Here is a 17,379-nt window from a genome sequence, read left to right as displayed (position 1 = left end):
GAACATCACGAGATTAAAAAGAAATTCTTACCTGTAGCTTTGTTATCTAGTCTGTTCCTACCCCTTTTACTAGAACATAAAAAAGATTCTTCTCTGAGGCTCTTTCTACCAGTGCCTAAGACTTTTAAAAATCTTTGGGGAAAAAGTGGTGGCATTTCCTTCTAAATGATTATTTTCATCGCCATTAAAAAGAAAATAAAGTTACTGGCCAAGAATGCAATGTTGACCTTTTAGCTAGCAGCTCTAATTTAAAACCCTTAAAAGCAGCATTTGTTGCTTAAAGTTATGTGACTGCTGGCTTTGAGAAACTCCTTTTCTGCTCCCCAAATGCAAAGCCAACCATAGCTACCGATAATTCACATTTCTACACTGCACAAATGAGATGAAACTCTGTGAAAGTTCCCTACCCTTCCAAGAAAGAGCAGTACTGGCTCTTCTTGAAGGTCAAACCAGAACCCCGTGGTCTTTTTCACATGGGATTGGTTAAGAGGTCACCATCTTATTTGGAAAACTATCCAGACTATTCTTCTGAAGTCATCTTTAGTAGAGAGGGGAGCTAAGAGAGAAAGGCAATGGTGTAAGCCAAGCCGAATGAGCTGAAAACAAATTCTTTCTGCTGACTTTTTGACATTTTAGCTTCATTCTTCCTTATATTGGGGATTGTCACATCTTCCTTGACATCAAAGAGAAAGAATTTGACAGTGAAAGAGAGACAGAGATTTCAACCAGGCTAAAATCCAGGAAAGCAGTGGGCATACTGAGAGACTAAGCCTTTTTCTTTGTCCTCTTCCCCCTCCCCTCCCCATCCCCCTCCTCTTCCTACTCCCCTCCCCCCACCCTCTCCTCCTTCTCCTCCTTCCCCTCCTCCTCCTCTTTCTATGTTTATCGTGGTAAAATACACACAGCAAATGTACAATGCAATGGTATTAGATACACGTATGTGGCCATGAACCATCACCACTGCCCATCTACAGAACTTTTCATCATCCCCACCTAAAACTCTGTCCTTGCTAAACACCAGCTCCCAATTGTCCCCTCCCTGCAGCCTGTGCAACCACCATTACACCTCTGTCTTTATGATTTGACTACTCTAAGTCCTTCATGTAAGTGGAATCATACAGTATTTTTCTTTTTGTGACTGGCTTATTTCACTTAGCATAATCTTCTCAAGTTTCATCCATGTTGTAGCATGTTAAAGAATTTACTTCCTTTTTAAGGCTGAATAATACTCCACTGTGTGTGGATATACCGCAGTTTGCTTATCTGTTTCCCCATCAGTAGCCACTCGGGTTGTTTCCACATTTTAGCTATTGTGAATAATGTTGCTATGAACATAGGTGTACAATATCTCTTCAAGACTCTGCTCTTCAATGATTTGGGGTATATACCCAGAAGTGGAATTGCTCGATCATGTGGTAGTTTTATTTTTAATTTTTTTGAGGACCCTCCATACTGTCCTCCACAGTGGCTGCACCAGTTTGCATTCCCACCAATAATGCACAAGGTCCCCATTTCTACACATCCTTGCCAACACTTGTTCTTTTCTTTTCTTTCCTTTCTTTCTTTCTTTCTTTCTTTCTTTCTTTCTTTCTTTCTTTCTTTCTTTCTTTCTTTCTTTCTTTCTTTCTTTCTTTCTTCTTTCTTTCTTCTTTCTCTCATAGTCATCCTAACGGGTGTGAGGCAGTATCTCATTGTGGTTTTGATTAGCCATTCCCTAATGATGAGTGATGTTGAGCATCTCTTCATGTGCATATCAGCCATTTGTATATCTTTTTTGGAAAATCATCTGTTCAAGTCCTTTACCCACTTTTGCTTCAGGTTTTTTTGTTTTTGTTTTTGTTGTTGTTATTGCATTTTAGAAGTTCACTCTATATTCTGGCTATTAATCCCTTATCAGAAATATGACTTGCAAATATTTTCTCTCATTCTGTAGGCTGCCTTTTTACTCTGGGTAGTGTCTTTTGTGCACATTTTTAAAAATTTTCATGAAGTCCAATTTGTCTATTTTAAATTTTGTTCCCTGTGCCTTTGGTGTTATATCCCAGAAATCATTGCCTAATCCAGTGTCCTGGTGTTTTTGTCTTATGTTTTCTTCTAAGAGTTTTACTGTTTTAGGTTTTAAGTTTAGGCCTTTTATCCACTTTGAGTTAATTTTTATGTGTAGTGTTAGATAAGGGTCCAACTTCATTCTTTTGCAAGTGGATATCCAGTTTTCCCACACCATTTGTTGAAAAGACTGTCCTTTTCCCATTGGACAGTTTTGGTACCTTTATCAAACATCATTTGACCATAAATGTGAGGGTTCATTTTTGGGCTTTCTATGCTATTCCATTTGTCTACATGTCTGTCTTTATGTCAGTACCAAACTGTTTTGATTATTGTAGTTTTATAGTAAGTATTAAAATCGAGAAGCGTGAGTCCTCCAATTTTGCTCTTCTTTTTCAAGATAGTTTTGGCTATCTGGGGTTCCTTGAAATTCCATACAAACTTTAGGATGGGTTTTCTAATTCTGCAAAAAATACCATTTAGATTGCATTGGGTCTGTAGATTGCTTTGTGTAGTTTTATTTTATTTTATTTTATTTTATTTATTTGAGAGAGAGAATGGGGAGGGGAGGGGCAGAGGCAGAGGAAGAAGCAGACTCCCTTCTGAGCAGGGAGCCCGACATGGGGCTCAATCCCGGTCCTGGGATCATGACCTGAGCTGAAGGCAGACGCTTAACTGACTGAGTCACCCAGGCACTCCTAGATTGCTTTGCGTATTTTAATTATTTTATTTTATGTTAAATATTTTAACAATATTAAATCTGCCAATCCGTGAACACGGATGTGTCTCCATTTACTTATGTCTTCAATTTCTTTCATCAATGTTTTGTAGTTTTCATTGTACAAGTCTTTAACTTCCTTAATTCCTAAGTATTTTATTCTTTTTGATGCTATTGGAAATGAGGCTGTTTTTGTAATTTCTTTTTCAGATGGTTCCTTGTTTGTATATAGAAATGCGACTGATTATTGTGGGTGGATGTTGTATCCTGCTACTTTACTGAATTCATTTATTAGTTCTTAGATACTAAGGCTTTTTAACTAGGAAACTAATATAAAAATATTTATTTATAACTAATGATATTTGTTTATTATAACAATATAATATTTAATAAATATAATCATTTAGTATTTAATAATAATATAATTATAATTAATATAACAACATATAAATATTATAAAAATAATATATTTAATCTTCTACATCATTTTCCTGAGTGCTCTTAGTATTTTATCGCATTTAGGGCTCACATTGACCCTGAGAGATAGGTGTTATTGCACCCATTTTCATAGATAAGGAAACTGAGGCCAGAGAGCTCAGTAACAATGATTATGACAGCTTGAGGGCTTGAGGGCCTGAGTCTGCCATGTCCACTGTGGTTTCCTGAGTGCATAGCACAGGGCCCAGCTCAGAGTCAGGCCAAAATCAATATTGCTGAATGATTAACAGCCTGATACACGGGTGTCCTCATGGTGTGAGTCCTGGGAGGAGCATCACTTGTATTGAACTCCAGCACCAACCCCATTATTTGTATGAGACTTTACATGAGACCATTCACTGCGCCTCCAGTCTGGGCAATATATGTACCCTGGAGCCCACAGACTCAAGGAGGAAAGCATAAAGAGAATTCCCTGCCTGCAACCTCAAGTAGCAACGTTCTTTGTGGCTCTCATAGCTTTGCATCTAAGGTTGGTTGTTGGATTTTTGTTCAACAGCAAATAGTTGAGTTCTGTGTACCAAGCACTGTGAGGGGATTGATGTGGCCCCTGTGTGGATGGTGCTGAGTCTAGCAGGGCGACTGGAAGACCGAGGCGAAGCAAGGTGGTGGTGGGCTTTGAAGTTATTCCAACACTTGGCTGTGCTGTGAACATTGGGGATTGACGTCTCTCCCTAGAGAGCCCTCTCTGCCCTGGGAACATGCTATCTTTCAAGATTCCAGATCAGATGCTGGTTCCCCTGAGAAGCCTTCATCCTGCAGGTGCTCATCAGCGTCCAGTTCACTCCTGGGGGTAGCTCTTCTGCTTTGGTTCGGCTCTCTGCTTCCCCTCAGCACAGTGCCTAGGCTGGACCAGAGATTTAACAGATGTTGATAAAAAAAACAAGTGAATGGAAGCATGAACATCTTTATGGCCTTGAGCGAAGCTTTTCACCTTTCTAAGCCTCCACTTCCTCATCTGGCCATGGGACTAATAATCCTATAAACCATGGGATTTCACATGGTTTTCCATCTTGGTAAATGTCAAAGGTGACATAAAGGTTAATTCGTGTTATTCCAATCCAGGAATTTCTGGAGAGTGGGGACTTCTTGAGAAGCATCTGTAAAGTCCTGGGCAAAGTCTCCCAAATCCTTGCCTCTCTCCTAAAGTCCTAGGGTCTTGGGTGGTGCTGGGGTTTCTGGGCTGCCAGGGTCGTTAGGCTTCACACCCGACTTTTCCTGGGTCGGTTCTTAACCAGCGAGGGTGCCTGCCCGCTCGCGCACCCCTGTGTGTTCAGCTCCTGCTTCAGCCCGCGGTGGGGTGTGGAGGGGTCAGAGCCGCAGGAGAGGGGGAAAGATAGGGCTGTGAGCCTGATGGGGAGCACAACCAAACTCTCCCTGGTCACCAGGCCCAGACCAGAGTGTTTCCTGCCTCGCCCTCCTGAAGACTCGGGCTGCCAAGTTTGAATCAGTGGCCGCTTCCCTCATCGCCAACGGGCCCCGAGGTGAGGATGGCATCCCCCAGACTCTGGGCGGCTCTTTTCTAAGACTTGGTCACTGCAGGCCCAGGTTTGGAGAGGGAGGGTCCCGAGTCATTCATTACTGTCCTCCGCAGCCTCTGCTACCCCTCCCTCCGGCAGCTGTCTGTCCTTGGAGCCCAGGCTAAGTACCCCCACCCGGGCCTGCTCTGGCCCAGTCCTGCCAGCCAGCGAGGTGGTCACGAGGGGAGTGAGGGCCTGACCCCCCTTCATCCAAATCAAGTTTCCTTGCCCTAGCTGCCCACTCAGAGGTCCTCTGCAAGTGAGGTGGGCCACAGAGGACATCATTTAGTCAGGCTGAGTAAACACCAAGCAAGCCTGTAAAGGGAAGGCCACAAGCAAGCACAGACAGCCTGACCAAAGAGCCCGAGGAAGAAAAACAAAGAATCCTAAGTGGAGATGAGCTGTGAAGCCTGCTCATTTTAGGACGAAGAAGCCAGGGCTCTCCCGAGAGCTTGAGGATGAGCTTCTAAGTCCAGATCTGCCACTAACTAGCTTGGTGACATTACACAAATGACATGACCCCCTCCCCCCCCGGGCTTTAGTAAAATGGAACAAGTGGGCCACAGTCCTGCTCCAAAGCTCTAGGATTTTAATTAAAATTACGAGTTGAAAGCAGCCAGCCACCTGTGTTCTGGTGGCAAAGGAGGCTCGAGTTGTGTATATCGGTCCCAGGGTACTTGGTCGTTTGTGTTCTTCTCATTAGGTAGTAAGGGACGCCGCAGACTCACGGCCCCAGCAGTCCCCAGGCTGCAGATGCCCTTGGAAGCTTCTCTCCACCCTCCACTGTGAGGCATCCATGGCTTCTGCTTTACCCGGTGGGAGCACAGAGCGCCCTTGCCCCTGAGAGAAGAAGAGGAAACTGCATTCATTAGGGGGCTCCCAAGAGGAAGCAATACGCATGGGGTCCCCACTTCACAAAAGCTTGCTACATGAACACCCATGTATAAAACACAGTCAAGAATTGTGTGTGACCGGTAGGCCAAAAAGACCCCCCCGCCCCAGGAAGCCCTTTGACTAGGCGAGTCCCACAGTATGTTTGCAATAAGTGCTTATACATACAGGCACGCACACACGCTAATTATTGCTGTAGCCCAAACTTCTGGACCTCTCCTCCATAGTCAAAGCTGGAGCCCTTCCCATCAGAAAAGCTGCCCAGGTTAGTGGAGAAAGAAAAAGCTACTGAGCCATAAAAAGGACCCCCTGCCCCAATAGTTACTGATAATTCTAACTGATGGGGTAGCCAAGGGAAAAAAAAAAGGCCCTGGTGTCACGAGGCGGCAGTGCCTGTCAGCAACGGCTCAGAGACTCAGTGGCAGGCAGAGTGCACACCCAAGGTGCCCTTCCTGCTGTCCCCTCCTCACAGGTTCTGTCACCTCCTGGAGGCTGTTCGGTGGGGCCTGTCCCATTGCAAACTTCACTCCCTAAGTTGGGCAATTGGTTGGAAATCACTTCCGTGCTTTGGGTCTGTTGTTTTCTCTTTGTTTTTGTTTTTGTTTTTTCTTTTTTAAAAGATTTTATTTATTTATTTGAGAGAGAGAGAGGGTATGTGAGAGTACGTGCAGGAGTGGGGTGGGGAGGAGGGGCAGTGGGAGTGGGAGAGGGAGAAGCAGACTCTCCTCCGAGCAGGGAGCCTCCTTTCTTTCTAGCCTTTCTTTCTTTCTTTCTTTCTTTCTAGAGGACAAGAGGGAAGGAGCAGAGAGTTACAGATTAGAAAGGAGAGACTCCTTAGGGGGCATCCATGGATGCTTTCCTCATCTAGCCCAGGACCCTGGGACCATGACCTGAGCCGAAGGCAGATGCTTTAACAACTGAGCCACCCAGGCGCCCCTGTTGGTTTTTTTCTTTTTTGACACTAGCCTGACTATGAAACACAGCAACTCTTACGGGCTCCAAGTTCTTAGCCTTATTTTTCTATATAGCATTCCTATCTCGCTGAAAGATTAACACCCGCAAGTGATTAGTTCTTGCTCTAGATAGGATACAGCATTCCCCTTGCCATTGTCTGACAGGTAAGCTTTATCTGCAATGGCCCCGTGTGCATCTGTGATGGACCGTGTGTGTGTGTGTGTCACAGGCCCTGTGTGTCTGTCTATGAGTGGCCCTGTGTGTCCGTGTCTGTGAAAGGCCATGCTTGTGTGTGTGTATGTGTGATGGACCATATGGGTGTCTCTGTAAATGGCTCTGTGCATGTGTCTTTCAGTCCAGGGACAAAGCGCAAGTCAGCAGCATCGCGGTGACAGCAGGAGATGCCCTTGCCTACATGGCTGACCAGAAAGGCTTGGTGCACGTCTATGACATCACAGAGCATGGCCTGCAGGGACCTGAGCTGCAGTCCCCCAAGAGTAGGCAATGAACTCTTCATGTTAAATCCTATGATGAGCACAGCTTCGGTTTTAATTGAATATTCTCATCGGTAAAATGAAATTGTACCAGTGAGGCTGGGAGGGGGTCTCTTAGACCCTTTACGAATGGATGTAGGAACAAGTATTTGCATGAAAATATTCACAGTTGGCACAAATACAGGAAAATGGGTATATTTATTCATTTAATTTTTTACTGAGTTTTGAAAGGAGTCAGTGCTGAAGGCATGTACACTTGGAGAGCAGGCAAATCGGTATATCCTATCTGAAGGGCAAGTTGACAATACATACCTAAAGCTTCAAACCAGCAGTCCTACTTCTAGGCATTTGGCCGAAAGGAATAATAAGACAAGTGCACAAAGATTTAGTTATCAGGTTTGAATCAATACATTGTTTGTAAGAGACAATAGAGATAACCTAGATATCTAACATAAGGAGAATTGATTCAGTACATGATGGTGTAACAAATACACTGGGATGCCATCTAGTCATTAAATAACAATGCTGTAAATGAAAATGTATTTATGGGGAAAATATTCTGGTAAATTATTAAATGAAAAACTTCAGATTGCAAAACAGTAAAGTACGAGTCTTTTTTAAAATGAAGAAGTATATGGAAGACCGAATGGCTGGAAAGATACGCACTGAGGTTTTAGCAAATGTCAGCTCTTTGTAGATGAGGTTATTTATTTTTTATTTTTGGAAATCCGTATTTTCTAACTTCTCCAGAAACATATTGCATTAGCAGTCAGAAAAATGTTTAAGAATTTAAAACCCTTTCATGCAATTGTAAAAGTGCTCAAGTTTGGGAAAAAAAAATCAGACAGCACAAAAGAATGGAAAATGAAAAGTAACAGCTGTTACTCTGACCTCTTCTGCCACCTAATTTGCCATTGCTGCATCCCAGGAACACTGTTAATGAATTTTAATTTTCTTCCAGAAAGTTTCTATCCATATAAATACAGGGGCACCTACATACACACAATGCATAATTTTCAGGACCTTTTTTTTTTCTTTGTATCCCTTAGACAACTTTCTAACTAAGCATATTTAGCATATTTAATATCTAACATATTTAAATGGCTATATGAAATCCCATTAAATACATTTCTATAAAGCCAAGAGAGAGGTAAATATTTGCATACTTCCATTTAGTCACCTTTTCCTGTTCGCCATAAAAGTTTAAATGCTATAGTAAGAGAAGTTGGAATTTAGAAGTAAAAGTCACCTGCCTAGCCTGGGTCCTTTACTCCAAGTACTGGGAGCATAGCTCTTACCTGGCTATTTTACAAATCATTTCTGGTTACTTGTCTACTCCTGAATGCTTATCAAACCCAAAGCACTGAGGGAAACCATAACATAAGCACCTTGCACGGGACCCGTTTTATCTGTCTTTGGACCTGGCATAGGGCCTTACACATAGTAGGTGCTCGATAAACACTTATCAATTAATACAGCAAAACCGACGACTGCCACACCACTACCTCTCTGCTTGTGGACACTCATGCAGATCCGACCCCGTCCTGTAGGACCTGTTGTACAGCACCTGGCATCATGGTGGTTAACTCCGCCACCGTCCTCAGGTGTGCGCTTTCTTTCCGTTTAGGTGTGACGTTCTGGCGGGCCCATGTCAGTGTGGTGACATCGTGAGTACCATCCATTTTAGAGTTCAAGAATTTGTAAGAGTTAAAATACTTTTCATAGCTTTGATCAAATCAACCCTCTCAGAAGGCCTCTCGGAATTAGTGAAAATATGAAAACAGTATTACAGTCCCGCTGTTGGCAGGTCTGATTGGAAGTCTTCATTTTTCTTGTAAATGGTAGATTGTCTTCCTTGACTAGCTCTGATCTGGTATTTTACTGTAAGTTTAGAAATTTAGTAAATTAATTAATTAATTTATTTATATTTAGTCGTTTAATTTTTTACTGAGTTTTGAAAGGAGTCAGTGCTGAAAGCATGACCTGAACTCCGGCAGGGCTGTTCTTTACAACCTTTTGATCTCCCCCCGCAGACCCATCATCCATAAGATGGTTTCCAGTGTATCTTGTTTGATTATCTTGGGGCTGAAGCTGGAGATTTTGGAGAGTGTGGTGTGGTAGGAGGCCAGGAAAGAATGGTACCAGGAATAATTCAGGAGATTGACCTGTCTTCTATATCCCAACTGTAATTAATGGAGCATTGACATATTGATCCAATGTCCCTTTTATGCTGGAGCAACCTTGGAGCACCTCTTCTCCCTTTTTATCTCATTAATTTGGAGCTGATAGAAGAAAAGTTTCTGCTGTCGTCCTCCCTTGACCGCACCGTGTGCCTGTGGAGTGGGGGCGGGGAGTACATAGGTATGGAACATCCCCCTGGCTGCTGCCTCAGTCCCAGTTCAGGGCTTCTGATGTAGCCTCTGTTGAGTCATGAATTCTCTGAGGCCAAGTATATTAGTCAGCTCAAGCTGCCTAACAAATACCATCCACCGGGTGACTGAGACAATAGACATTTCTTTCTTTCTTTTTTTTTTTTTTTAAAGATTTTATTTATTTATTCATGAGAGACAGAGGCAGAGGGAGAAGCAGGCTCCCTGCGGAGCAGGGAGCCCGATGCGGGACTCGATCCCAGGACCCTGGGATCATGACCCGAGCCGAAGGCAGACGCTCAACCGACTGAGCCACCCAGGCGTCCCTAGACATTTATTTCTAACATGAGAATACTTCTGGAGACTGGGGGTCTGAGATCAGGTGCTAGCATGGTCAGGGTTCTGGAGAGAGCTCTCTTCCTGGCTTGCAGAGGGCCATCTTCTTGTATCCTCACATGGCAGAGAGACTCCTCTGGTATCTTTTCTTATCAGATCCCTGTCAGATCAGGGTTCTACCCTTATGACCTCATTTTCACCTTAATTACTTCCATAAAGGCTTTATCTTCAAATATAGTCACATTGGGGGTGAGGGCTTTAACATGTGAGTTTGGGGGGGAAACAAAATTCAGGCTATACCTTAAAGTCAGCTTACTTTCACAAAAATTAGCAAAATCAAAGACATTTAGACTTCGAGAACTCAGCCAGACTGAACTCAGTGAGTTTGGTAAGGGTCATGTGTTATCATAGGGTCATGTCTTGGTAGGAACAATCCAGGACTGGGGGAGCTGTGCATGGGGAAAGGCCTAGCCAGAGTAGGCTAAAATGAGATTAACCCAACTTACTGCATAGACTCTGTACCCGTTTCAGCAGGTCATCTTGTTTCCGTAACTGATATTCCTTGAAGCAAGTGCTAAAACTGTTTAGAATTTGTCCTGTTAGTCCTTAGTATATTACTGAGTAGATTAAGCACCCATGTGATGCATTTTGTAGGAGGCATACCAGACTCGAGTCTCCAGAGCCAACTGCCCTGGAGTTGTTTCTTACAGAACTACAGAAGCAGAACTAAATTTGATTAGGTTGACCTAGCAATCTTAGCAGTAAGCTTTGCTCCGATTAGAAGCCAGGTTAGCTTCCGTACTATGCCTGTTTGTCTCTATTCTTCCAGGAACCTTTGGGCAGCATAGCCCCTGGGATATTTTCACTCCCGCCTCCTGGAGCCACTCCAGAGTGCCCTATGAAATTTTGATAGATCCCCAGAGCATGCTTGCTTACCCAGTGCTGGAAGGGAGTGTGGCTGCCATGCATACAGAAGTGGAGGAGCAAGACAATGTGGTGGAGGAAAAGGCTAAGGTTGGTCCTGGCACATCCAATTCACATTTTTGCATTTTGGAATTTTGTGGCTTCCAGGCAGATCAGCATGGAATAGAAACTGCCTCCTGAAAGAGTCAAGGAATGACCCAGAGAACCAAGTAAATATGGGGATTAAAAGTGTGTCCCTAGATCATGCTACTGACCAGAGCTGGGGCAGAGGTGTGGGTGAGGGTTGTTGGTATCTGTGGGAATAGTTGAAGCTCATCTCCCAGTGTCACTTGACTTTGTTCTCCTTTTGACCAACAAAAAGGTGACTGTCCATGGCCTTGGAATGTAAGGAGACTCATGCGCATCCCCGCTGTCACATCTGAGAAGGACAGACTGATAATTCAGCCCACTGCACACACTTCCCATTAAGAAATACACACAAAAGCTTGGCTTCCTAGCAAGTGAAAGGAAGAAATGGTCAGGTTAGTGCCCTAGTCTATGAAAATCAAAATTGGAGCAAGAGATTTTGAGAAGGCTCTGGTAGAGGCAGTCTTGATTTAGAGCTTAGTGAAATTTATGGATTTCCAAGAAATGCTTGCCCTTTAATAAGTTGAAAAGAAGGTCATTTCATGAGCTATTGCTCACTGGTTATGTTACAACTCAAAGCAGAACACCTGCTCTGGCAGCAAAATAATGTGTCTCAGGTTTTTCCTTGGCAACCTTCTAGAATACTGATCACACAGTATAACTTCGTCACTGATTTCTGTGTAGAGCCACAAACATGCTCAAAATAGGAAATAAAGGGACCAGGCAAGCATAGATCAAGAAAACCTTCTGTCTTGTCAGAGGCCTCTCACATTTCCATGATCGTGTTCTCATAAGCATTCCCAAGGTTATAAAGAGGTACCGTGGTGGCTCTCAGGAGATCAGAATGTGTCTACCCAGCACTATCAGCCTATTTAGAAATACAGTAATTTCCATGTGCATTTGATATAGAGCAAATAAATGAGTTCATTAATTTTGACAGACCTGCAATTTGGAAACAAAAGCACAGAGGGAGGTGGGAAGAGAGGAAGGCCAGAATGGGGAAAATGTGCTGACGTGTGCAGAAGCCAGGCGGAAGTTTGGCTGGAAGGCAGTCCTAGAGAGAAATTCCGACTGCAAGTCTAATGTAGGAACAGGAAGGAGGGAGCTGAGGGAGGGCAAAGCAGGAGGAAGAAGGAAGGGAGGGGAAAGGAGAGGCGGGGAGGGGAGGAAGGCTCTTCAGTTCAACAAATCAAAATAGATAATTTTACATGATGTTTGTTCTCTGAGGTGAAAGGCGGGGGGAGCAGCGGACTCCAGGATTGACCTTGGTCTTGTGTAGAGAAACCATTAGGTGCTTCTGTGTTTATTATTCTGTCCAATTTGACTGCTGGTACCTCAGGAAACAGTCTGTAAATTCTTCCCAAGACAAATACACGGGGAGAAAACGAAAAGGATCTGAGTTCTTATGTAGTATATTTGGGCCAGTCAACGGGAATCCAAACTGAAATTGCAGAATAAAGTGCTTGCAGCACTGTTTACAAGGCAGGGTCACCTGAGTTCTGATCTCAAGTTCACCTTCACTAGATGTGTGACCTTCAGCAATCACTCCTATTAATCTATGAAATGAGAGGGGGATTAGTTGATCTGTGAGTTTTGTTCCAGCCCTAAAAATGCTACTTTTTTCTGAGTGTCTGTCTTGCAAAGCTGAATGTGTTGATTGGATTCTGGGTGTCAGTAGCGATTCTTCCAGAATGCCAGCATATCAAACACAACCACAACTAAAATAAGTTGACAGAATGCAGAAAATCATTCACCTGGAAAATCACATATGAGTTGGTGGTTTGAAAACTGAGTAAAAGCTCAGGGGAAAATGCTCTTGTTTTCTAACAGATTCAGCCAGCCTGGATCTTGCTTCAACACGGAAAATTCATGTAACTGACAAGTTATCCCTGTTCCCCATCACCAGTATGATCATGGGTTCCCATTCCCATAACTGTTCCTTCTTCTTCCAGCCTGAAAAGACCCCTAACCCTCGCTCTCCAGAAGACCCCATCCTTGAAGTTGAAATGAAAGAAGACATAGATCGATGGTGTACATTTCGCAATGGCAGGCCAGCCTAACAGGAACAGGCAGGGCGAAGCAAGGGCCCCCCTAAAGTCAGCCCAGCTTTCCTGGCTGAGGCATCCCATGCCACTCTGTCATCAGCATGGGCCCCTTGTCCCTAAGCCCCCAGCCTGTGACTATAACGAGGTCACCATTCAGATCTCACCACCGTGATGTCCTGCCTGCATGACTGGACACTCTGAGCCCCAGTTTTGTCTAGCCATCCCAGCTCCATGGCTGATGTTGCTGCCCTCAAGGCCATGTGAGGCACTGCCCCTCACTGTTCTTGCAGCCGCTCCCATCACCTGAGGGCATGGGGTTAGGGGCAGGCACTGGGGGGTCCAAAGCTCAGATAACATGGGGTACCACAAAGGCCCTGTGTGCCCTCCAGTCTCCCTGCACTGGGATGTGGCTGGGTTCTACAGAGAAGTAGGATGAATGAAGGCCTCTCTCCAGTTCTGTGAGGTGTTTTGTTCCCCAGGCCCTGTACCAGCCTTCATGGGTCCCAATCACCAAGAGGCCTGAAAACCCCCTTTAGCATCCCCTGCTGCTCCTTTCATCATGGGATTTAGATCTAGACTGTGGGGCTGCATGAGTGATGACACCATCCTGACTTGCCCAGTCCCTTGGTGCAGTGGCTCCATGTCATCAGGAGCCCAGGCCCCTTCTTTGTACTTCTGCCCACTATCTTAGCTCTGGTTTCTGTCTTCACTCTCATCTTATGGTATAAACAGCTGCCAGGGCCTCCCACCTTCCAGATAGTGTGAAGGAACAGGAGCATGGAGAACAGAGGTCCAGGACAAAAGGGAGGCACATCCCAGCCAGATCGGATCCCTTTATGGACTTTTCCAGAAGGTCCTACACACTTCCTCTTACATCCTTTTGGCCAGAACTTATTCACACAGGCCACACCAAGCTACAAGAGAAGTTCAGAGTTCTGTAACCAAGGAGGAAAGCAACAAAGGATTTTTGGGAGATGACTAGCAATCTCTGTTCAAGCGGGTCAAATAGTAGGATGTTTCAGATGCTATTGAAATCTGAGGGCATCACACATGGAAACCCTACCATGTGTATCACGCCAGAAAATGGCAGACAGCCATGAATCAAAAGTTTGGTTTAGGAGACTATTTGGCTGGATAGAAATGACATGGACTAGGATTATAGTTACAGGTCTGTCTTTGAAAATAGTGTCACCTCAGGCAAGTCATATAAACTTCCTGTTGGTACACCTGGTGATCTCCCAGGGGGATCTGCACTCTAAGGAGATGGTGAGCATGACGGTGTGTTGGTCTGGAGACGGAAAGGGAGGGGGCGCCTCCATCCGCAGACACCTGGGGTTTCACATCACCAATGTCTTCATCATTGTCATCATGGGCAGCAGCAGAATGTCATTCTTTAAACACCTTCATAGAACCAGCTTGGGTTTTAGTTGCCTCTCCTCAGAGTGTTAGTCTGCTCAGGTTGCTGTAACAAAACACAAGACAGGGTGGCTTACACAACAGACATTTATTCTTAGAGTTCTGGAGGGTGGAAGTCCAAGATCAAGGTTCTGGACAACTCAATTCCAGGTGGGGGCTTTCTCATTGTGTCCTCATGGGGTGAAACAGTAACGATCTCTCTTCCTCTTTTTCTAAAGACACTAATCCTATCCTAAAGGTCCCACCTCATGACCTCATCAACCCTAATTACCTCCCAAAGACCCCATCTCCAAAAAGCATCACTCTGGGGGTTAGGGCTTTAACATCTGAGTTTTGAGGGACACCATTCAGTCCATCCCTGGAGATGGCTGTGGGTGTGAGGTGGGGCAAGCCTGCCAAACAACATAAACCAACAGCAGGAGGCAGCCACAGGAAGATGCCATCATGCTCATTAGGTCCATGCCAAGTGGGGCAGCACAAAAATTGGCTCTGGACTCAGTACCGATTCTCTACTGCTCTCTGCTGAATGGACACAAGAGTGGAACATAAAGGGGGAGCTATGAAGAAAAGAGGCCAGAGTGGGGCTGCTTAGAGAGTCCCAACCAGGAGGGGAACCAGTGGAAATACTCTCCTCCAAGTGGATTGACACCACTTTGTTGGGCTACTTAAAAATATATGTTTTTTAAGGCAGGGAACCCATGTACATACAGTAAATGTTTTATTTCAACTTGCAACAGTAAAATGCGCATTCGTTCCCCGATCTTTGGATACTGGGCCAAGGCTTTTTTTTCAACTAAGAGACAAGTTCAACACAGTCTTCCATAAATATATTATATATGACTTTCAGTTTCTGCTCTTTTTAAGTGGAGCAAGAACTTAAAGATACTTGCAAAGCAATATGACAGATATTTGCAAAGCACAGTAGTCTTCTAGATTTTTAGAATTTTCCCCATACTTTAAAAGTTGTCCCATCTATCCTCAATTCAGTGTCACCCTTCATCTGGTCTTTCCAAAGAATTCATCTTGGTTTTTACAAGTTTTTTCACCCTAATTTCATTAATTTTCATATCATGTAAATTGATTTATAATTGCAATAAAATGTACCACTGGCATAAATAGGTTTGGGAACAAACACAGTGGGTCCTTGTTAAGCATACAATTCAACACTCAACCATTGGTATCAGACTTGTCATCTACCAACCATGACCATTGGGAGGCTGTGGGCATCGGGCAGGGTGTTTACAGAGTCAATCAATCCATCCGTTCAGTTAGGAGGGCATCTGCCACATGTGATCCTTTGAGTAGCAAGGATCAAAACAAATCAAACTGATGCTTTCCCTGGACAGCTTGGCTGTAGCACTGAGGAGGAGAAGAAGAGAACACAGGCGGGAAGGAGGAGGGGGACGACCCTGTCATTGGTCTACCCATCAGATACCTCATCTACATTCTCTCAGTGGGGTCCAGCCTTCTCAAATAGCACGCACGTTATCCAACACCAAAAAATGTTGAGGATCTTCCAAGTCCCTTCTGATGCTTAGGCAGGAATTACTAAATGATTTTTGTTTCATTCTCACGACATCCTGGAGCTGTACTGTGTGTTATCAACACTTACAGATAAGGAAACTGAGGCTTAGGAGTTTTCCCAAAGTCGAACCACTGGTGTGAGGTCACTGCTCTGTGAAAAGACCATATCTTAGAGGAGGGCTTTTATATGAGAATAGAAAGGAAGTTGTAGTTGTTGTTGCTTGTTTGTTTTTAAGACTTATTTATTTGAGGCAGTGGGAAAGGGCAGCAGGAGAGGGAGAGAGAATCCTCAAGCAGACTCCCCATTGAGCACGGAGCCCAAAGTGGGACTCAATCTCACGACCCAGAGATCATGACCTGAGCTGAAACCAAGAGTTGGATGCTTAACCAACTGAGCCACTCAGGCGCCCCAGGGAGGTATAGCTTTATAATGCTCCAGATACGAAATAGAAGCTGTTGGCAATGGGCAGGTTATCGTGGAATCAAACACCCTCTCCCAAATGCAGGCCTGAGTGATGATGCTAGTGTTAACTAGCTGAGGTTCACTTGTACAGAAAGTGGTGAACAGGTGGCCAGGAGTAGGTGCTTTCCAGGCTGTGCAGACCGAAGCGAGGCTGGGAGAGGCAGACTGGGAGGAGACTTGGTACCAGGAAGGTGAGTGGATGACCCAGCGGCCATGCATGGAGCTGGGGGAGGGAGAGGATTCACTTGGACTCTCAGAGACATGGAGGAGCTGCTGACAGAGGCCATGGAAGCCAGTAAGCAGACGGAGAATAGCACCACAGAGACAAACTGCTCTAGCAAAGGGTAGTGAAGTATACCTCTTATCCCTGATAGATCAGGAACATTCAGGCTTCATCTCAAGATTTTTGCTGGAAATTGTCCATGAATACTTCCAGAGAGTTTATTCAGCATTCATGCTACATGGTTTGTTGAGCACCACTCTGTGCTGGGCATGGTGGGAATAGAAAAGAGTCTGTGACCCAAAGGAGTTCACACTCGGGGAAGCAGGGGCATCTCCAGGCTCCAGCCCTTCATTGCTTGGCTGCCCCCTGACAGCAGGGGTGCAAAGTATCGTGGAAACAGTAGGGTGGGCTTCCTAGAAGAATGGAATTCCTACCCAGACCTGAAAATTGACTAGGACGTAGCCATTTGAAGGGAACCTTTAGAGAAGGAAGAGTGGCTACAGCATGGATGGACCGCGAGGACATTAAGCTAAGTGAAATAAGCCAGATGCAAAAGGACAAATACTGCAGGACTCCACTTACAGGAGGACCTGGGAGGAGTCAGATTCAGAGAGACAGAGAGGTGGTTGCCAGGGGCTGGGGGAAGAGGGGAATAGGGAGTTGTTGTGTAATGGGGATAGAGTTTCCATTTTACAAGATGCAAAGAGTTCCAGACATGCATGGTGGTGATGGCTGCACAACAGTGTGAACGGGCTTAATGTCACCAAATTACACTGTAGTTCACAATGACTAAGATGGCACATTGTGTGTTATGCGAATCTTACCACAATTAAAA

At 44.7% G+C, this 17,379-nt stretch overlaps 1 long non-coding RNA gene across 2 annotated transcripts; it reads right to left on the bottom strand.

Annotated features, from left to right (window-relative positions):
• Positions 1-864: 864 nt before the first annotated feature.
• Positions 865-16,814, bottom strand: LOC135363850 (uncharacterized). Of its 2 annotated transcripts, XR_010410053.1 has the most exons (7): positions 16,680-16,814; positions 15,770-16,009; positions 11,002-14,380; positions 10,760-10,923; positions 8,624-9,451; positions 5,404-5,619; positions 865-4,106 (listed from the first exon to the last, which is right to left on the bottom strand). It is a non-coding gene; the product is annotated as an uncharacterized LOC135363850 (long non-coding RNA). The 2 variants fall into 2 exon arrangements; XR_010410052.1 differs by having other exon boundaries at positions 8,686-9,451; positions 10,760-14,380.
• Positions 16,815-17,379: the final 565 nt, after the last annotated feature.

Source organism: Mirounga angustirostris, unplaced genomic scaffold, assembly GCF_029215605.1.
Source record: "Mirounga angustirostris isolate CCGP_5_RB_7025 unplaced genomic scaffold, mMirAng1.0.hap1 SCAF_3, whole genome shotgun sequence".
In the NCBI taxonomy this organism is placed as follows: domain Eukaryota; kingdom Metazoa; phylum Chordata; class Mammalia; order Carnivora; family Phocidae; genus Mirounga; species Mirounga angustirostris.
Note: the sequence above shows the minus strand (reverse complement) of the source record. Positions and strands in the feature narration are given on the sequence as shown.